At 57.5% G+C, this 20000-nt stretch overlaps 1 long non-coding RNA gene across 2 annotated transcripts in view; it reads right to left on the bottom strand.

The window, feature by feature from the left end:
- Positions 1-20000, bottom strand: part of LOC126037070 (uncharacterized) — a 785189-nt gene that overhangs the window by 637595 nt on the left and 127594 nt on the right. The gene's annotated exons all lie outside the window — the stretch shown is intronic.

The following is a 20000-nucleotide window of genomic DNA, read 5'->3' as shown; positions in this document are numbered from 1 at the left end:
TGAATAGGCTGCAGGGGGACGGTGAAGACCAGCAACATCCTTCAGGGGTGCCAACTTCCGTGTGGGACAAGGAGCCGGACGTGTGCCTTTTCGGAAACAGGCCCTGCCGAGGATGAGAGCCCTGAGATGTCCTCCTCTGGGCAAGCCCGGGTCCCAGATCCTGTTGTGCCTGTGAATAGGCTGCAGGGGGACGGTGATGACCAGCAACAGCTTTCAGGGCTGCCACCTTCCGTGTGGGACAAGGAGCCGGACTTGTGCCTTTCCGGAATCAGGCTCTGCCGAGGACGAGAGACATGAGATGTTCCTCCTCTGGGCAAACCCGGGTCCCAGATCCTGTTGTGCCTGTGAATAGGCTGCAGGGGGACGGTGAAGACCAGCAACAGCTTTCAGGGCTGCCACCTTCCGTGTGGGACAAGGAGCCGGACGTGTGCCTTTTCGGAAACAGGCTCTGCCGAGGACGAGAGACAAACCCTGACCCTAACCATAACCCTAACCCTTAACCCTAACCCTAAGCCCATCCCTAACGATCCTCACCCTAACCCTAACCCTAAGCCCTTAAAACTAACCCTAACCCTAAACCCTAACCCTAACCCTAACTGTAACCCTAACCCGGACCCTATCTCCTAACTCTAACCCTAACACCTAACCATAACCGTAACCCTAACCACCTAACCCTAACACTCACCCTAACACCTAACCCTAACCCTAATCCTAACCTCTAACCCTAACCCCTAACCCTAACCCTAACCCTAATGGACCCTAACCCTAACCCTAACCCTAACCCCTAACCCTAACCCTAACCCTAACCCTAACCCTAATGGCCCTAACCCTAACCCTGACCCTAACCCTAACCCTAACCCTAACCCTAACCCTAACCCTAAACCTAACCCCAACCCTAACCCTAACCCCTAACTGTAAACCTTTTCTGACAAGTTGCAGGATGTGTGCCGTTTCCGAAACAGGTTCTGCTGAGGACGAGAGCCATGAGATTTTCCTCCTCTGGGCAAGCCCGGGTCCCAGATCCTGTTGTGCCTGTGAATACGCTGCAGGGGGACGGTGAAGACCAGCAACATCTTTCAGGGCTGCCACCTTCCGTGTGGGACAAGGAGCCGGACGTGTGCCTTTCCGGAATCAGGCTCTGCCGAGGACGAGAGCCATGAGATGTTCCTCCTCTGGGCAAGCCCGGGTCCCAGATCCTGTTGTGCCTGTGAATAGGCTGCAGGGGGACGGTGAAGACCAGCAACATCTTTCCAGCCTGCCACCTTCCGTGTGGGACAAGGAGCCGGACGTGTGCCTTTCCAGAATCAGACTCTGCCGAGGACGAGAGCCATGAGATGTTCCTCCTCTGGGCAAGCCCGGGTCCCAGATCCTGTTGTGCCTGTGAATAGGCTGCAGGGGGACGGTGAAGACCAGCAACATCTTTCCGGCCTACCACCTTCCGTGTGGGACAAGGAGCCGGACGTGTGACTTTCCAGAAGTAGGCTCTGCCGAGGACGAGAGCCATGAGATGTTCCTCCTCTGGGCAAGCCCGGGTCCTGAATCCTGTTGTACCTGTGAATAGGCTGCAGGGGGACGGTGAAGACCAGCAACATCTTTCCGGCCTGCCACCTTCCGTGTGGGACAAGGAGCCGGACGTGTGCCTTCTCGAAAAGAGGCCCTGCCGAGGACGAGAGACATGAGATGTTCCTCCTCTGGGCAAGCCCGGGTGCCAGATCCTGTTGTGCCTGTGAATAGGCTGCAGGGGGACGGTGAAGACCAGCAACTTCTTTCAGGGCTGCCACCTTCCGTGTGGGACAAGGAGCCGGACGTGTGCCTTTTCGGGAAGAGGCTCTGCCGAGGACAAGAGCCATGATATGTTCCTCCTCTGGGCATGCCCGGGTCCTGAATACTGTTGTGCCTTTGAATAGGCTGCAGGGGGACGGTGAAGACCAGCAACATCTTTCCGGCCTGCCACCTTTCGTGTGGGACAAGGAGCCGGACGTGTGACTTTTCAGAAATAGGCTCTGCCGAGGACGAGAGCCATGAGATGTTCCTCCTCTGGGCAAGCCCGGGTCCCAGATCCTGTCGTACCTGTGAATAGGCTGCAGGGGGACGGTGAAGACCAGCAACATCTTTCCGGCCTGCCACCTTCCGTGTGGGACAAGGAGCCGGACGTGTGCCTTTCCAGAATCAGACTCTGCCGAGGACGAGAGCCATGAGATGTTCCTCCTCTGGGCAAGCACGGGTCCCAGATCCTGTTGTGCCTGTGAATAGGCTGCAGGGGGACGGTGAAGACCAGCAACATCTTTCCGGCCTACCACCTTCCGTGTGGGACAAGGAGCCGGACGTGTGACTTTCCAGAAGTAGGCTCTGCCGAGGACGAGAGCCATGATATGTAACTCCTCTGGGCAAGCCCGGGTCCTGAATCCTGTTGTACCTGTGAATAGGCTGCAGGGGGACGGTGAAGACCAGCAACATCTTTCCGGCCTGCCACCTTCCGTGTGGGACAAGGAGCCGGACGTGTGCCTTCTCGAAAAGAGGCCCTGCCGAGGACAAGAGCCATGAGATGTTCCTCCTCTGGGCAAGCCCGGGTCCCAGATCCTGTTGTGCCTGTGAATAGGCTGCAGGGGGACGGTGAAGACCAGCAACTTCTTTCAGGGCTGCCACCTTCCGTGTGGGACAAGGAGCCGGACGTGTGCCTTTTCGGGAAGAGGCTCTGCCGAGGACAAGAGCCATGATATGTTCCTCCTCTGGGCGTGCCCGGGTCCTGAATACTGTTGTGCCTTTGAATAGGCTGCAGGGGGACGGTGAAGACCAGCAACATCTTTCCGGCCTGCCACCTTTCGTGTGGGACAAGGAGCCGGACGTGTGACTTTTCAGAAATAGGCTCTGCCGAGGACGAGAGCCATGAGATGTTCCTCCTCTGGGCAAGCCCGGGTCCTGAATCCTGTTGTACCTGTGAATAGGCTGCAGGGGGACGGTGAAGACCAGCAACAGCTTTCAGGGCTGCCACCTTCCGTGTGGGACAAGGAGCCGGACGTGTGCCTTTCCGGAATCAGGCTCTGCCGAGGACGAGAGCCATGAGATGTTCCTCCTCTGGGCAAGCCCGGGTCCCAGATCCTGTTGTGCCTGTGAATAGGCTGCAGGGGGGCGGTGAAGACCAGCAACATCTTTCAGGGCTGGCACCTTCCGTGTGGGACAAGGAGCCGGACGTGTGACTTTTCGGGAAGAGGCTCTGCCGAGGACAAGAGCCATGATATGTTCCTCCTCTGAGCGTGCCCGGGTCCTGAATACTGTTGTGCCTTTGAATAGGCTGCAGGGGGACGGTGAAGACCAGCAACATCCTTCAGGGGTGCCAACTTCCGTGTGGGACAAGGAGCCGGACGTGTGCCTTTTCGGAAACAGGCCCTGCCGAGGATGAGAGCCCTGAGATGTTCCTCCTCTGGGCAAGCCCGGGTCCCAGATCCTGTTGTGCCTGTGAATAGGCTGCAGGGGGACGGTGATGACCAGCAACAGCTTTCAGGGCTGCCACCTTCCGTGTGGGACAAGGAGCCGGACTTGTGCCTTTCCGGAATCAGGCTCTGCCGAGGACGAGAGACATGAGATGTTCCTCCTCTGGGCAAACCCGGGTCCCAGATCCTGTTGTGCCTGTGAATAGGCTGCAGGGGGACGGTGAAGACCAGCAACAGCTTTCAGGGCTGCCACCTTCCGTGTGGGACAAGGAGCCGGACGTGTGCCTTTTCGGAAACAGGCTCTGCCGAGGACGAGAGACTAACCCTGACCCTAACCATAACCCTAACACTTAACCCTAACCCTAAGCCCATCCCTAACGATCCTCACCCTAACCCTAACCCTAAGCCCTTAAAACTAACCCTAACCCTAAACCCTAACCCTAACCCTAACTGTAACCCTAACCCGGACCCTATCTCCTAACTCTAACCCTAACACCTAACCATAACCGTAACCCTAACCACCTAACCCTAACACTCACCCTAACACCTAACCCTAACCCTAATCCTAACCTCTAACCCTAACCCCTAACCCTAACCCTAACCCTAATGGACCCTAACCCTAACCCTAACCCTAACCCCTAACCCTAACCCTAACCCTAACCCTAATGGCCCTAACCCTAACCCTGACCCTAACCCTAACCCTAACCCTAACCCTAACCCTAACCCTAAACCTAACCCCAACCCTAACCCTAACCCCTAACTGTAAACCTTTTCTGACAAGTTGCAGGATGTGTGCCGTTTCCGAAACAGGTTCTGCTGAGGACGAGAGCCATGAGATTTTCCTCCTCTGGGCAAGCCCGGGTCCCAGATCCTGTTGTGCCTGTGAATACGCTGCAGGGGGACGGTGAAGACCAGCAACATCTTTCAGGGCTGCCACCTTCCGTGTGGGACAAGGAGCCGGACGTGTGCCTTTCCGGAATCAGGCTCTGCCGAGGACGAGAGCCATGAGATGTTCCTCCTCTGGGCAAGCCCGGGTCCCAGATCCTGTTGTGCCTGTGAATAGGCTGCAGGGGGACGGTGAAGACCAGCAACATCTTTCCAGCCTGCCACCTTCCGTGTGGGACAAGGAGCCGGACGTGTGCCTTTCCAGAATCAGACTCTGCCGAGGACGAGAGCCATGAGATGTTCCTCCTCTGGGCAAGCCCGGGTCCCAGATCCTGTTGTGCCTGTGAATAGGCTGCAGGGGGACGGTGAAGACCAGCAACATCTTTCCGGCCTACCACCTTCCGTGTGGGACAAGGAGCCGGACGTGTGACTTTCCAGAAGTAGGCTCTGCCGAGGACGAGAGCCATGAGATGTTCCTCCTCTGGGCAAGCCCGGGTCCTGAATCCTGTTGTTCCTGTGAATAGGCTGCAGGGGGACGGTGAAGACCAGCAACATCTTTCCGGCCTGCCACCTTCCGTGTGGGACAAGGAGCCGGACGTGTGCCTTCTCGAAAAGAGGCCCTGCCGAGGACAAGAGCCATGAGATGTTCCTCCTCTGGGCAAGCCCGGGTGCCAGATCCTGTTGTGCCTGTGAATAGGCTGCAGGGGGACGGTGAAGACCAGCAACTTCTTTCAGGGCTGCCACCTTCCGTGTGGGACAAGGAGCCGGACGTGTGCCTTTTCGGGAAGAGGCTCTGCCGAGGACAAGAGCCATGATATGTTCCTCCTCTGGGCGTGCCCGGGTCCTGAATACTGTTGTGCCTTTGAATAGGCTGCAGGGGGACGGTGAAGACCAGCAACATCTTTCCGGCCTGCCACCTTTCGTGTGGGACAAGGAGCCGGACGTGTGACTTTTCAGAAATAGGCTCTGCCGAGGACGAGAGCCATGAGATGTTCCTCCTCTGGGCAAGCCCGGGTCCCAGATCCTGTCGTACCTGTGAATAGGCTGCAGGGGGACGGTGAAGACCAGCAACATCTTTCCGGCCTGCCACCTTCCGTGTGGGACAAGGAGCCGGACGTGTGCCTTTCCAGAATCAGACTCTGCCGAGGACGAGAGCCATGAGATGTTCCTCCTCTGGGCAAGCCCGGGTCCCAGATCCTGTTGTGCCTGTGAATAGGCTGCAGGGGGACGGTGAAGACCAGCAACATCTTTCCGGCCTGCCACCTTCCGTGTCGGACAAGGAGCCGCACGTATGAATTCTCAAAAACAGGCCCTGCCGAGGACGAGAGCCATGAGATGTTCCTCCTCTGGGCAAGCCCGGGTCCTGAATCCTGTTGTACCTGTGAATAGGCTGCAGGGGGACGGTGAAGACCAGCAACAGCTTTCAGGGCTGCCACCTTCCGTGTGGGACAAGGAGCCGGACGTGTGCCTTTTCGGAAAGAGGCCCTGCCGAGGACGAGAGCCATGAGATGTTCCTCCTCTGGGCAAGCCCGGATCCCAGATCCTGTTGTGCCTGTGAATAGGCTGCAGGGGGACGGTGAAGACCAGCAACAGCTTTCAGGGCTGCCACCTTCCGTGTGGGACAAGGAGCCGGACGTGTGCCTTTCCGGAATCAGGCTCTGCCGAGGACGAGAGCCATGAGATGTACCTCCTCTGGGCAAGCCCGGGTCCCAGATCCTGTTGTGCCTTTGAATAGGCTGCAGGGGGACGGTGAAGACCAGCAACAGCTTTCCGGCCTACCACCTTCCGTGTCGGACAAGGAGCCGGACGTGTGACTTTTCAGAAGTAGGCTCTGCCGAGGACGAGAGCCATGATATGTTCCTACTCTGGGTAAGCCCGGGTCCCTGATCCTGTTGTGCCTGTGAATAGGCTGCAGGGGGACGGTGAAGACCAGCAACAGCTTTCAGGGCTGCCACCTTCCGTGTGGGACAAGGAGCCGGACGTGTGCCTTTTTGGAAACAGGCTCTGCCGAGGACTAGAGACTAACACTGACCCTAACCCTAACCCTAACCCCTAACCCTAACCCTAAGCCCATCCCTAACGACCCTAACCCTAACCCTAACCCTAAGCCCTTAACACTAACCCTAACCCTAAACCCTAACCCTAACCCTAACTGTAACCCTAACCCGGACCCTATCTCGTAACTCTAACCCTAACCCTAACCCCTAAGCCTAACCCTAACCCTAACCACCTAACCCTAAGACTCGCCCTAACACCTAACCCTAACCCTAATCCTAACCCCTAACCCTAACCCCTACCCTAACCCTAACCCTAATGTACCCTAACCCTAACCCTAACCCTAACCCCTAACCCTAACACTAACCCTAATGGCCCTAACCCTAACCCTAACCCTGACCCTAACCCTAACCCTAAGCCTAACCCTAACCCCCTAACCCTAACCCTAACCCTAAACCTAAACCTAACCCTAACCCTAAACCTAACCCCAACCCTAACCCTAACCCCTAACTGTAAACCTTTTCTGACAAGTTGCAGGATGTGTGCCGTTTCCGAAACAGGTTCTGCTGAGGACGAGAGCCATGAGATTTTCCTCCTCTGGGCAAGCCCGGGTCCCAGATCCTGTTGTGCCTGTGAATACGCTGCAGGGGGACGGTGAAGACCAGCAACATCTTTCAGGGCTGCCACCTTCCGTGTGGGACAAGGAGCCGGACGTGTGCCTTTCCGGAATCAGGCTCTGCCGAGGACGAGAGCCATGAGATGTTCCTCCTCTGGGCAAGCCCGGGTCCCAGATCCTGTTGTGCCTGTGAATAGGCTGCAGGGGGACGGTGAAGACCAGCAACATCTTTCCAGCCTGCCACCTTCCGTGTGGGACAAGGAGCCGGACGTGTGCCTTTCCAGAATCAGACTCTGCCGAGGACGAGAGCCATGAGATGTTCCTCCTCTGGGCAAGCCCGGGTCCCAGATCCTGTTGTGCCTGTGAATAGGCTGCAGGGGGACGGTGAAGACCAGCAACATCTTTCCGGCCTACCACCTTCCGTGTGGGACAAGGAGCCGGACGTGTGACTTTCCAGAAGTAGGCTCTGCCGAGGACGAGAGCCATGATATGTTCCTCCTCTGGGCAAGCCCGGGTCCTGAATCCTGTTGTTCCTGTGAATAGGCTGCAGGGGGACGGTGAAGACCAGCAACATCTTTCCGGCCTGCCACCTTCCGTGTGGGACAAGGAGCCGGACGTGTGCCTTCTCGAAAAGAGGCCCTGCCGAGGACAAGAGCCATGAGATGTTCCTCCTCTGGGCAAGCCCGGGTCCCAGATCCTGTTGTGCCTGTGAATAGGCTGCAGGGGGACGGTGAAGACCAGCAACTTCTTTCAGGGCTGCCACCTTCCGTGTGGGACAAGGAGCCGGACGTGTGCCTTTTCGGGAAGAGGCTCTGCCGAGGACAAGAGCCATGATATGTTCCTCCTCTGGGCGTGCCCGGGTCCTGAATACTGTTGTGCCTTTGAATAGGCTGCAGGGGGACGGTGAAGACCAGCAACATCTTTCCGGCCTGCCACCTTTCGTGTGGGACAAGGAGCCGGACGTGTGACTTTTCAGAAATAGGCTCTGCCGAGGACGAGAGCCATGAGATGTTCCTCCTCTGGGCAAGCCCGGGTCCTGAATCCTGTTGTACCTGTGAATAGTAAGCAGGGGGACGGTGAAGACCAGCAACAGCTTTCAGGGCTGCCACCTTCCGTGTGGGACAAGGAGCCGGACGTGTGCCTTTCCGGAATCAGGCTCTGCCGAGGACGAGAGCCATGAGATGTTCCTCCTCTGGGCAAGCCCGGGTCCCAGATCCTGTTGTGCCTGTGAATAGGCTGCAGAAGGACGGTGAAGACCAGCAACATCTTTCAGGGCTGGCACCTTCCGTGTGGGACAAGGAGCCGGACGTGTGACTTTTCGGGAAGAGGCTCTGCCGAGGACAAGAGCCATGATATGTTCCTCCTCTGGGCGTGCCCGGGTCCTGAATACTGTTGTGCCTTTGAATAGGCTGCAGGGGGACGGTGAAGACCAGCAACATCCTTCAGGGGTGCCAACTTCCGTGTGGGACAAGGAGCCGGACGTGTGCCTTTTCGGAAACAGGCCCTGCCGAGGATGAGAGCCCTGAGATGTTCCTCCTCTGGGCAAGCCCGGGTCCCAGATCCTGTTGTACCTGTGAATAGGCTGCAGGGGGACGGTGATGACCAGCAACAGCTTTCAGGGCTGCCACCTTCCGTGTGGGACAAGGAGCCGGACTTGTGCCTTTCCGGAATCAGGCTCTGCCGAGGACGAGAGACATGAGATGTTCCTCCTCTGGGCAAACCCGGGTCCCAGATCATGTTGTGCCTGTGAATAGGCTGCAGGGGGACGGTGAAGACCAGCAACAGCTTTCAGGGCTGCCACCTTCCGTGTGGGACAAGGAGCCGGACGTGTGCCTTTTCGGAAACAGGCTCTGCCGAGGACGAGAGACTAACCCTGACCCTAACCATAACCCTAACCCTTAACCCTAACCCTAAGCCCATCCCTAACGACCCTAACCCTAACCCTAACCCTAAGCCCTTAAAACTAACCCTAACCCTAAACCCTAACCCTAACCCTAACTGTAACCCTAACCCGGACCCTATCTCCTAACTCTAACCCTAACACCTAACCATAACCGTAACCCTAACCACCTAACCCTAACACTCACCCTAACACCTAACCCTAACCCTAATCCTAACCTCTAACCCTAACCCCTAACCCTAACCCTAACCCTAATGGACCCTAACCCTAACCCTAACCCTAACCCCTAACCCTAACCCTAACCCTAACCCTAACCCTAATGGCCCTAACCCTAACCCTAACCCTGACCCTAACCCTAACCCTAAGCCTAACCCTAACCCCCTAACCCTAACCCTAACCCTAACCCCTAACCCTAACCCTAACCCTAAACCTAACCCCAACCCTAACCCTAACCCTAACCCTAACCCCTAACTGTAAACCTTTTCTGACAAGTTGCAGGATGTGTGCCGTTTCCGAAACAGGTTCTGCTGAGGACGAGAGCCATGAGATTTTCCTCCTCTGGGCAAGCCCGTATCCCAGATCCTGTTGTGCCTGTGAATAGGCTGCAGGGGGACGGTGAAGACCAGCAACATCTTTCAGGGCTGCCACCTTCCGTGTGGGACAAGGAGCCGGACGTGTGCCTTTCCGGAATCAGGCTATGCCGAGGACGAGAGCCATGAGATGTTCCTCCTCTGGGCAAGCCCGGGTCCCAGATCCTGTTGTGCCTGTGAATAGGCTGCAGGGGGACGGTGAAGACCAGCAACATCTTTCCAGCCTGCCACCTTCCTTGTGGGACACGGAGCCGGACGTGTGCCTTTCCAGAATCAGGCACTGCCGAGGACGAGAGCCATGAGATGTTCCTCCTCTGGGCAAGCCCCGGTCCCAGATCCTGTTGTGCCTGTGAATAGGCTGCAGGGGGACGGTGAAGACCAGCAACATCCTTCAGGGGTGCCACCTTCCGTGTGGGACAAGGAGCCGGACGTGTGCCTTTTTGGAAATAGGCTCTGCCGAGGACGAGAGCCATGAGATGTTCCTCCTCTGGGCAAGCCCGGGTCCCAGATCCTGTTGTGCCTGAGAATAGGCTGCAGGGGGACGGTGAAGACCAGCAACAGCTTTCAGGGCTGCCACCTTCCGTGTGGGACAAGGAGCCGGACGTGTGCCTTTTCGGAATCGGGCTCTGCCGAGGAAGAGAGCCATGAGATGTTCCTCCTCTGGGCAAGCCCGGGTCCTGAATCCTGTTGTGCCTGTGAATAGGCTGCAGGGGGACGGTGAAGACCAGCAACAGCTTTCAGGGCTGCCACCTTCCGTGTGGGACAAGGAGCCGGACGTGTGCCTTCTCGGAAACAGGCTCTGCCGAGGACGAGAGCCATGAGATGTTCCTCCTCTGGGCAAGCCCGGGTCCCAGATCCTGTTGTGCCTGTGAATAGGCTGCAGGGGGACGGTGAAGACCAGCAACATCCTTCAGGGGTGCCACCTTCCGTGTGGGACAAGGAGCCGGACGTGTGCCTTTACGGAAACAGGCCCTGTCGAGGACGAGAGCCATGAGATGTTCCTCCTCTGGGCAAGCCCGGGTGCCAGATCCTGTTGTGCCTTTGAATAGGCTGCAGGGGGACGGTGAAGACCAGCAACATCTTTCCAGCCTGCCACCTTCCGTGTGGGACAAGGAGCCGGACGTGTGCCTTTCCAGAATCAGACTCTGCCGAGGACGAGAGCCATGAGATGTTCCTCCTCTGGGCAAGCCCGGGTCCCAGATCCTGTTGTGCCTGTGAATAGGCTGCAGGGGGACGGTGAAGACCAGCAACATCTTTCCGGCCTACCACCTTCCGTGTCGGACAAGGAGCCGGACGTGTGACTTTTCAGAAGTAGGCTCTGCCGAGGACGAGAGCCATGAGATGTTCCTCCTCTGGGCAAGCCCCGGTCCCAGATCCTGTTGTGCCTGTGAGTAGGCTGCAGGGGGACGGTGAAGACCAGCAACATCTTTCCGGCCTGCCACCTTCCGTGTGGGACAAGGAGCCGGACATGTGCCTTTCCAGAATCAGACTCTGCCGAGGACGAGAGCCATGAGATGTTCCTCCTCTGGGCAAGCTCGGGTCCTGAATCCTGTTGTACCTGTGAATAGGCTGCAGGGGGACGGTGAAGACCAGCAACAGCTTTCAGGGCTGCCACCTTCCGTGTGGGACAAGGAGCCGGACGTGTGCCTTTCCGGAATCAGGCTCTGCCGAGGACGAGAGCCATGAGATGTTCCTCCTCTGGGCAAACCCGGGTCCCAGATCCTGTTGTACTTGTGAATAAGCTCTAGGGGGACGGTGAAGACCAGCAACAGCTTTCAGGGCTGCCACCTTCCGTGTGGGACAAGGAGCCGGACGTGTGCCTTTTCGGAAACAGGCTCTGCCGAGGACGAGAGACTAACCCTGACCCTCACCCTAACCCTAACCCTTAACCCTAACCCTAAGCCCATCCCTAACGACCCTCACCCTAACCCTAACCCTAAGCCCTTAAAACTAACCCTAACCCTAACCCTAACCCTAACCCTAACTGTAACCCTAACCCGGACCCTATCTCCTAACTCTAACCCTAACACCTAACCCTAACCGTAACCCTAACCACCTAACCCTAACACTCAACCTAACACCTAACCCTAACCCTAATCCTAACCTCTAACCCTAACCCCTAACCCTAACCCTAACCCTAATGGACCCTAACCCTAACCCTAACCCCTAACCCTAACCCTAACCCTAACCCTAACCCTAATGGCCCTAACCCTAACCCTAACCCTGACCCTAACCCTAACCCTAAGCCTAACCCTAACCCCCTAACCCTAACCCTAACCCTAACCCCTAACCCTAACCCTAACCCTAACCCTAACCCCAATCCTAGCCTTAACCCTAACCCTAACCCCTAACTGTAAACCTTTTCTGACAAGTTGCAGGATGTGTGCCGTTTCCGAAACAGGTTCTGCTGAGGACGAGAGCCATGAGATTTTCCTCCTCTGGGCAAGCCCGTATCCCAGATCCTGTTGTGCCTGTGAATAGGCTGCAGGGTGACGGTGAAGACCAGCAACATCTTTCAGGGCTGCCACCTTCCGTGTGGGACAAGGAGCCGGACGTGTGCCTTTCCGGAATCAGGCTATGCCGAGGACGAGAGCCATGAGATGTTCCTCCTCTGGGCAAGCCCGGGTCCCAGATCCTGTTGTGCCTGTGAATAGGCTGCAGGGGGACGGTGAACACCAGCAACATCTTTCCAGCCTACCACCTTCCTTGTGGGACACGGAGCCGGACGTGTGCCTTTCCAGAATCAGGCACTGCCGAGGACGAGAGCCATGAGATGTTCCTCCTCTGGGCAAGCCCGGGTCCCAGATCCTGTTGTGCCTGTGAATAGGCTGCAGGGGGACGGTGAAGACCAGCAACATCCTTCAGGGGTGCCAACTTCCGTGTGGGACAAGGAGCCGGACGTGTGCCTTTTCGGAAATAGGCTCTGCCGAGGACGAGAGCCATGAGATGTTCCTCCTCTGGGCATGCCCGGGTCCCAGATCCTGTTGTGCCTGAGAATAGGCTGCAGGGGGACGGTGAAGACCAGCAACAGCTTTCAGGGCTGCCACCTTCCTTGTGGGACAAGGAGCCGGACGTGTGCCTTTTCGGAATCGGGCTCTGCCGAGGAAGAGAGCCATGAGATGTTCCTCCTCTGGGCATGCCCGGGTCCTGAATCCTGTTGTGCCTGTAAATAGGCTGCAGGGGGACGGTGAAGACCAGCAACACCTTTCAGGGGTGCCACCTTCCGTGTGGGACAAGGAGCCGGACGTGTGCCTTTTCGGAAACAGGCCCTGTCGAGGACGAGAGCCATGAGATGTTCCTCCTCTGGGCAAGCCCGGGTCCCAGATCCTGTTGTGCCTGTGAATAGGCTGCAGGGGGACGGTGAAGACCATCACCAGCTTTCAGGGCTGCCACCTTCCGTGTGGGACAAGGAGCCAGACGTGTGCCTTTTCGGAATCGGGCTCTGCCGAGGACGAGAGCCATGAGATGTTCCTCCTCTGGGCAAGCCCGGGTCCTGAATCCTGTTGTGCCTGTGAATAGGCTGCAGGGGGACGGTGAAGACCAGCAACAGCTTTCAGGGCTGCCACCTTCCGTGTGGGACAAGGAGCCGGACGTGTGCCTTCTCGGAAACAGGCTCTGCCGAGGACGAGAGCCATGAGATGTTCCTCCTCTGGGCAAGCCCGGGTCCCAGATCCTGTTGTGCCTGTGAATAGGCTGCAGGGGGACGGTGAAGACCAGCAACATCCTTCAGGGGTGCCACCTTCCGTGTGGGACAAGGAGCCGGACGTGTGCCTTTTCGGAAACAGGCCCTGTCGAGGACGAGAGCCATGAGATGTTCCTCCTCTGGGCAAGCCCGGGTCCCAGATCCTGTTGTGCCTGTGAATAGGCTGCAGGGGGACGGTGAAGACCAGCAACAGCTTTCAGGGCTGCCACCTTCCTTGAGGGACAAGGAACCGGACGTGTGCCTTTTCGAAAATAGGCCCTGCCGAGGACGAGAGCCATGAGATGTTCCTCCTCTGGGCAAGCCCGGGTCCCAGATCCTGTCGTACCTGTGAATAGGCTGCAGGGGGACGGTGAAGACCAGCAACAGCTTTCAGGGCTGCCACCTTCCTTGTGGGACAAGGAGCCAGACGTGTGCCTTTTCGGAATCGGGCTCTGCCGAGGAAGAGAGCCATGAGATGTTCCTCCTCTGGGCATGCCCGGGTCCTGAATCCTGTTGTGCCTGTGAATAGGCTGCAGGGGGACGGTGAAGACCAGCAACAGCTTTCAGGGCTGCCACCTTCCGTGTGGGACAAGGAGCCGGACGTGTGCCTTCTCGGAAACAGGCTCTGCCGAGGACGAGAGCCATGAGATGTTCCTCCTCTGGGCAAGCCCGGGTCCCAGATCCTGTTGTGCCTGTGAATAGGCTGCAGGGGGACGGTGAAGACCAGCAACAGCTTTCAGGGCTGCCACCTTCCGTGTGGGACAAGGAGCCGGACGTGTGCCTTTCCGGAATCAGGCTCTGCCGAGGACGAGAGCCATGAGATGTTCCTCCTCTGGGCAAGCCCGGGTCCCAGATCCTGTTGTGCCTGTGAGTAGGCTGCAGGGGGACGGTGAAGACCAGCAACATCTTTCCAGCCTGCCACCTTCCTTGTGGGACACGGAGCCGGACGTGTGCCTTTCCAGAATCAGGCACTGCCGAGGACTAGAGCCATGAGATGTTCCTCCTCTGGGCAAGCCCCGGTCCCAGATCCTGTTGTGCCTGTGAATAGGCTGCAGGGGGACGGTGAAGACCAGCAACATCCTTCAGGGGTGCCAACTTCCGTGTGGGACAAGGAGCCGGACGTGTGCCTTTTCGGAAATAGGCTCTGCCGAGGACGACAGCCATGAGATGTTCCTCCTCTGGGCAAGCCCGGGTCCCAGATCCTGTTGTGCCTGTGAATAGGCTGCAGGGGGACGGTGAAGACCAGCAACAGCTTTCAGGGCTGCCACCTTCCTTGTGGGACAATGAGCCAGACGTGTGCCTTTTCGGAATCGGGCTCTGCCGAGGAAGAGAGCCATGAGATGTTCCTCCTCTGGGCATGCCCGGGTCCTGAAACCTGTTGTGCCTGTGAATAGGCTGCAGGGGGACGGTGAAGACCAGCAACAGCTTTCAGGGCTGCCACCTTCCGTGTGGGACAAGGAGCCGGACGTGTGCCTTTTCGGAAAGAGGCCCTGCCGAGGACGAGAGCCATGAGATGTTCCTCCTATGGGCAAGCCCGGGTCCCAGATCCTGTTGTGCCTGTGAATAGGCTGCAGGGGGACGGTGAAGACCAGCAACAGCTTTCAGGGCTGCCACCTTCCGTGTGGGACAAGGAGCCGGACGTGTGCCTTTCCGGAAACAGGCTCTGCCGAGGACGAGAGCCATGAGATGTTCCTCCTCTGGGCAAGCCCGGGTCCCAGATCCTGTCGTACCTGTGAATAGGCTGCAGGGGGACGGTGAAGACCATCACCAGCTTTCAGGGCTGCCACCTTCCGTGTGGGACAAGGAGCCGGACGTGTGCCTTTTCGGGAAGAGGCTCTGCCGAGGACGAGATCAGTGAGATGTTCCTCCTCTGGGCGTGCCCGGGTCCTGAATCCTGTTGTACCTGTGAATAGGCTGCAGGGGGACGGTGAAGACCAGCAACAGCTTTCAGGGCTGCCACCTTCCGTGTGGGACAAGGAGCCGGACGTGTGCCTTTTCGGAAATAGGCTCTGCCGAGGACGAGAGCCATGAGATGTTCCTCCTCTGGGCAAGCCCGGGTCCCAGATCCTGTTGTGCCTGTGAATAGGCTGCAGGGGGACAGTGAAGACCAGCAACAGCTTTCAGGGCTGCCACCTTCCGTGTGGGACAAGGAGCCAGACGTGTGCCTTTTCGGAATCGGGCTCTGCCGAGGACGAGAGCCATGAGATGTTCCTCCTCTGGGCAAGCCCGGGTCCTGAATCCTGTTGTGCCTGTGAATAGGCTGCAGGGGGACGGTGAAGACCAGCAACAGCTTTCAGGGCTGCCACCTTCCGTGTGGGACAAGGAGCCGGACGTGTGCCTTCTCGGAAACAGGCTCTGCCGAGGACGAGAGCCATGAGATGTTCCTCCTCTGGGCAAGCCCGGGTCCCAGATCCTGTTGTGCCTGTGAATAGGCTGCAGGGGGACGGTGAAGACCAGCAACATCCTTCAGGGGTGCCACCTTCCGTGTGGGACAAGGAGCCGGACGTGTGCCTTTTCGGAAACAGGCCCTGTCGAGGACGAGAGCCATGAGATGTTCCTCCTCTGGGCAAGCCCGGGTCCCAGATCCTGTTGTGCCTGTGAATAGGCTGCAGGGGGACGGTGAAGACCAGCAACAGCTTTCAGGGCTGCCACCTTCCTTGAGGGACAAGGAACCGGACGTGTGCCTTTTCGAAAATAGGCCCTGCCGAGGACGAGAGCCATGAGATGTTCCTCCTCTGGGCAAGCCCGGGTCCCAGATCCTGTCGTACCTGTGAATAGGCTGCAGGGGGACGGTGAAGACCAGCAACAGCTTTCAGGGCTGCCACCTTCCTTGTGGGACAAGGAGCCAGACGTGTGCCTTTTCGGAATCGGGCTCTGCCGAGGAAGAGAGCCATGAGATGTTCCTCCTCTGGGCATGCCCGGGTCCTGAATCCTGTTGTGCCTGTGAATAGGCTGCAGGGGGACGGTGAAGACCAGCAACAGCTTTCAGGGCTGCCACCTTCCGTGTGGGACAAGGAGCCGGACGTGTGCCTTCTCGGAAACAGGCTCTGCCGAGGACGAGAGCCATGAGATGTTCCTCCTCTGGGCAAGCCCGGGTCCCAGATCCTGTTGTGCCTGTGAATAGGCTGCAGGGGGACGGTGAAGACCAGCAACAGCTTTCAGGGCTGCCACCTTCCGTGTGGGACAAGGAGCCGGACGTGTGCCTTTCCGGAATCAGGCTCTGCCGAGGACGAGAGCCATGAGATGTTCCTCCTCTGGGCAAGCCCGGGTCCCAGATCCTGTTGTGCCTGTGAGTAGGCTGCAGGGGGACGGTGAAGACCAGCAACATCTTTCCAGCCTGCCACCTTCCTTGTGGGACACGGAGCCGGACGTGTGCCTTTCCAGAATCAGGCACTGCCGAGGACTAGAGCCATGAGATGTTCCTCCTCTGGGCAAGCCCCGGTCCCAGATCCTGTTGTGCCTGTGAATAGGCTGCAGGGGGACGGTGAAGACCAGCAACATCCTTCAGGGGTGCCAACTTCCGTGTGGGACAAGGAGCCGGACGTGTGCCTTTTCGGAAATAGGCTCTGCCGAGGACGACAGCCATGAGATGTTCCTCCTCTGGGCAAGCCCGGGTCCCAGATCCTGTTGTGCCTGTGAATAGGCTGCAGGGGGACGGTGAAGACCAGCAACAGCTTTCAGGGCTGCCACCTTCCTTGTGGGACAATGAGACAGACGTGTGCCTTTTCGGAATCGGGCTCTGCCGAGGACGAGAGCCATGAGATGTTCCTCCTCTGGGCATGCCCGGGTCCTGAAACCTGTTGTGCCTGTGAATAGGCTGCAGGGGGACGGTGAAGACCAGCAACAGCTTTCAGGGCTGCCACCTTCCGTGTGGGACAAGGAGCCGGACGTGTGCCTTCTCGGAAACAGGCTCTGCCGAGGACGAGAGCCATGAGATGTTCCTCCTCTGGGCAAGCCCGGGTCCCAGATCCTGTTGTGCCTGTGAATAGGCTGCAGGGGGACGGTGAAGACCAGCAACATCTTTCAGGGCTGCCACCTTCCGTGTGGGACAAGGAGCCGGACGTGTGCCTTTCCGGAAACAGGCTCTGCCGAGGACGAGAGACTAACCCTGACCCTAACCCTAACCCTAACCCCTAACCCTAACCCTAAGCCCATCCCTAACAACCCTAAACCTAACCCTAACCCTAAGCCCTTAACACTAACCCTAACCCTAAACCCTAACCCTAACCCTAACTGTAACCCTAACCCGGACCCTAACTCCTAAATCTAACCCTAAACCTAACCCCTAACCCTAACCGTAACCCTAACCAACTACCCCTAACCCATAACCCTAACCCTAATACTAATGGCCCTAACCCTAACCCTAACCCCTAACCCTAACCCTAAACCTAATGGACCCTAACCCTAACCCTAACCCTAACCCCTAACCCTAACCCTAACCCTAATGGCCCTAACCCTAACCCTGACCCTAACCCTAACCCTAACCCTAACCCCCTAACCCTAACCCTGACCCTAACCCTAACCCTAACCCTAACCCGTAACTGTAAACCTTTTCTGACAAGTTGCAGGAAGTGTGCCGTTTCCGAAACAGGTTCTGCTGAGGACGAGAGCCATGAGATTTTCCTCCTCTGGGCAAGCCCGTATCCCAGATCCTCTTGTGCCTGTGAATAGGCTGCAGGGGGACGGTGAAGACCAGCAATATCTTTCCGGCCTGCCACCTTCCGTGTGGGACAAGGAGCCGGACGTGTGCCTTTTCGGAATCAGGCTCTGCCGAGGACGAGAGCCATGAGATGTTCCTCCTCTGGGCAAGCCCGGGTCCCAGATCCTGTTGTGCCTGTGAATAGGCTGCAGGGGGACGGTGAAGACCAGCAACATCTTTTAGGGCTGCCACCTTCCGTGTGGGACAAGGAGCCGGACGTGTGCCTTTCCGGAATCAGGCTCTGCCGAGGACGAGAGCCATGATATGTTCCTCCTCTGGGCAAGCCCGGGTCCTGAATCCTGTTGTTCCTGTGAATAGGCTGCAGGGGGACGGTGAAGACCAGCAACAGCTTTCAGGGCTGCCACCTTCCGTGTGGGACAAGGAGCCGGACGTGTGCCTTTCCGGAATCAGGCTCTGCCGAGGACGAGAGACATGAGATGTTCCTCATCTGGGCAAGCCCGGGTCCCAGATCCTGTTGTACCTGTGAATAAGCTGCAGGGGGACGGTGAAGACCAGCAACAGCTTTCAGGGCTGCCACCTTCCGTGTGGGACAAGGAGCCGGACGTGTGCCTTCTCGGAAACAGGCTCTGCCGAGGACGAGAGCCATGAGATGTTCCTCCTCTGGGCAAGCCCGGGTCCCAGATCCTGTTGTGCCTGTGAATAGGCTGCAGGGGGACGGTGAAGACCAGCAACATCTTTCCGGGCTGCCACCTTCCGTGTGGGACAAGGAGCCGGACGTGTGCCTTTTCGGAAACAGGCTCTGCCGAGGACGAGAGACTAACCCTGACCCTAACCCTAACCCTAACCCCTAACCCTAACCCTAAGCCCATCCCTAACAACCCTAAACCTAACCCTAACCCTAAGCCCTTAACACTAACCCTAACCCTAAACCCTAAACCTAACCCTAACTGTAATCCTAACCCGGACCCTAACTCCTAACTCTAACCCTAAACCTAACCCCTAACCCTAACCGTAACCCTAACCAACTACCCCTAACCCCTAACCCTAACCCTAATACTAATGGCCCTAACCCTAACCCTAACCCCTAACCCTAACCCTAACCCTAATGGCCCTAACCCTAACCCTAACACTGACCCTAACCCTAACCCTAACCCTAACCCCTAACCCTAACCCTAACCCCTAACCCTAACGCTAAACCTAATGGCCCTAACCCTAACCCTAACTCTGACCCTAACCCTAACCCTAACCTTAACCCCCTAACCCTAACCCCTAACCCTAACCCTAACCCCTAACACTAACCCTAACCCTAATGGCCCTAACCCTGACCCTAAACCTAACCCTAACCCTAACCCCCTAACCCTAACCCCAACCCTAACCCTATCCCTAACCCTAACCCCTAACTGTAAACCTTTTCTGACAAGTTGCAGGATGTGTGCCGTTTCCGAAACAGGTTCTGCTGAGGACGAGAGCCATGAGATTTTCCTCCTCTGGGCAAGCCCGTATCCCAGAACCTGTTGTGCCTGTGAATAGGCTGCAGGGGGACGGTGAAGAACAGCAACAGCTTTCAGGGCTGCCACCTTCCGTGTGGGACAAGGAGCCGGACGTGTGCCTTCTCGGAAACAGGCTCTGCCGAGGACGAGAGCCATGAGATGTTCCTCCTCTGGGCAAGCCCGGGTCCCAGATCCTGTTGTGCCTGTGAATAGGCTGCAGGGGGACGGTGAAGACCAGCAACAGCTTTCAGGGCTGCCACCTTCCGTGTGGGACAAGGAGCCGGACGTGTGCCTTTCCGGAAACAGGCTCTGCCGAGGACGAGAGACTAACCCTGACCCTAACCCTAACCCTAACCCCTAACCCTAACCCTAAGCCCATCCCTAACAACCCTAAACCTAACCCTAACCCTAAGCCCTTAACACTAACCCTAACCCTAAACCCTAACCCTAACCCTAACTGTAACCCTAACCCGGACCCTAACTCCTAAATCTAACCCTAAACCTAACCCCTAACCCTAACCGTAACCCTAACCAACTACCCCTAACCCATAACCCTAACCCTAATACTAATGGCCCTAACCCTAACCCTAACCCCTAACCCTAACCCTAAACCTAATGGACCCTAACCCTAACCCTAACCCTAACCCCTAACCCTAACCCTAACCCTAATGGCCCTAACCCTAACCCTGACCCTAACCCTAACCCTAACCCTAACCCCCTAACCCTAACCCTGACCCTAACCCTAACCCTA

Source organism: Accipiter gentilis, unplaced genomic scaffold, assembly GCF_929443795.1.
Source record: "Accipiter gentilis unplaced genomic scaffold, bAccGen1.1, whole genome shotgun sequence".
NCBI lineage: Eukaryota > Metazoa > Chordata > Aves > Accipitriformes > Accipitridae > Astur > Astur gentilis.
The sequence above is the reverse complement of the archived record's forward strand: the minus strand, read 5'-3'. Positions and strand labels throughout refer to the sequence as shown.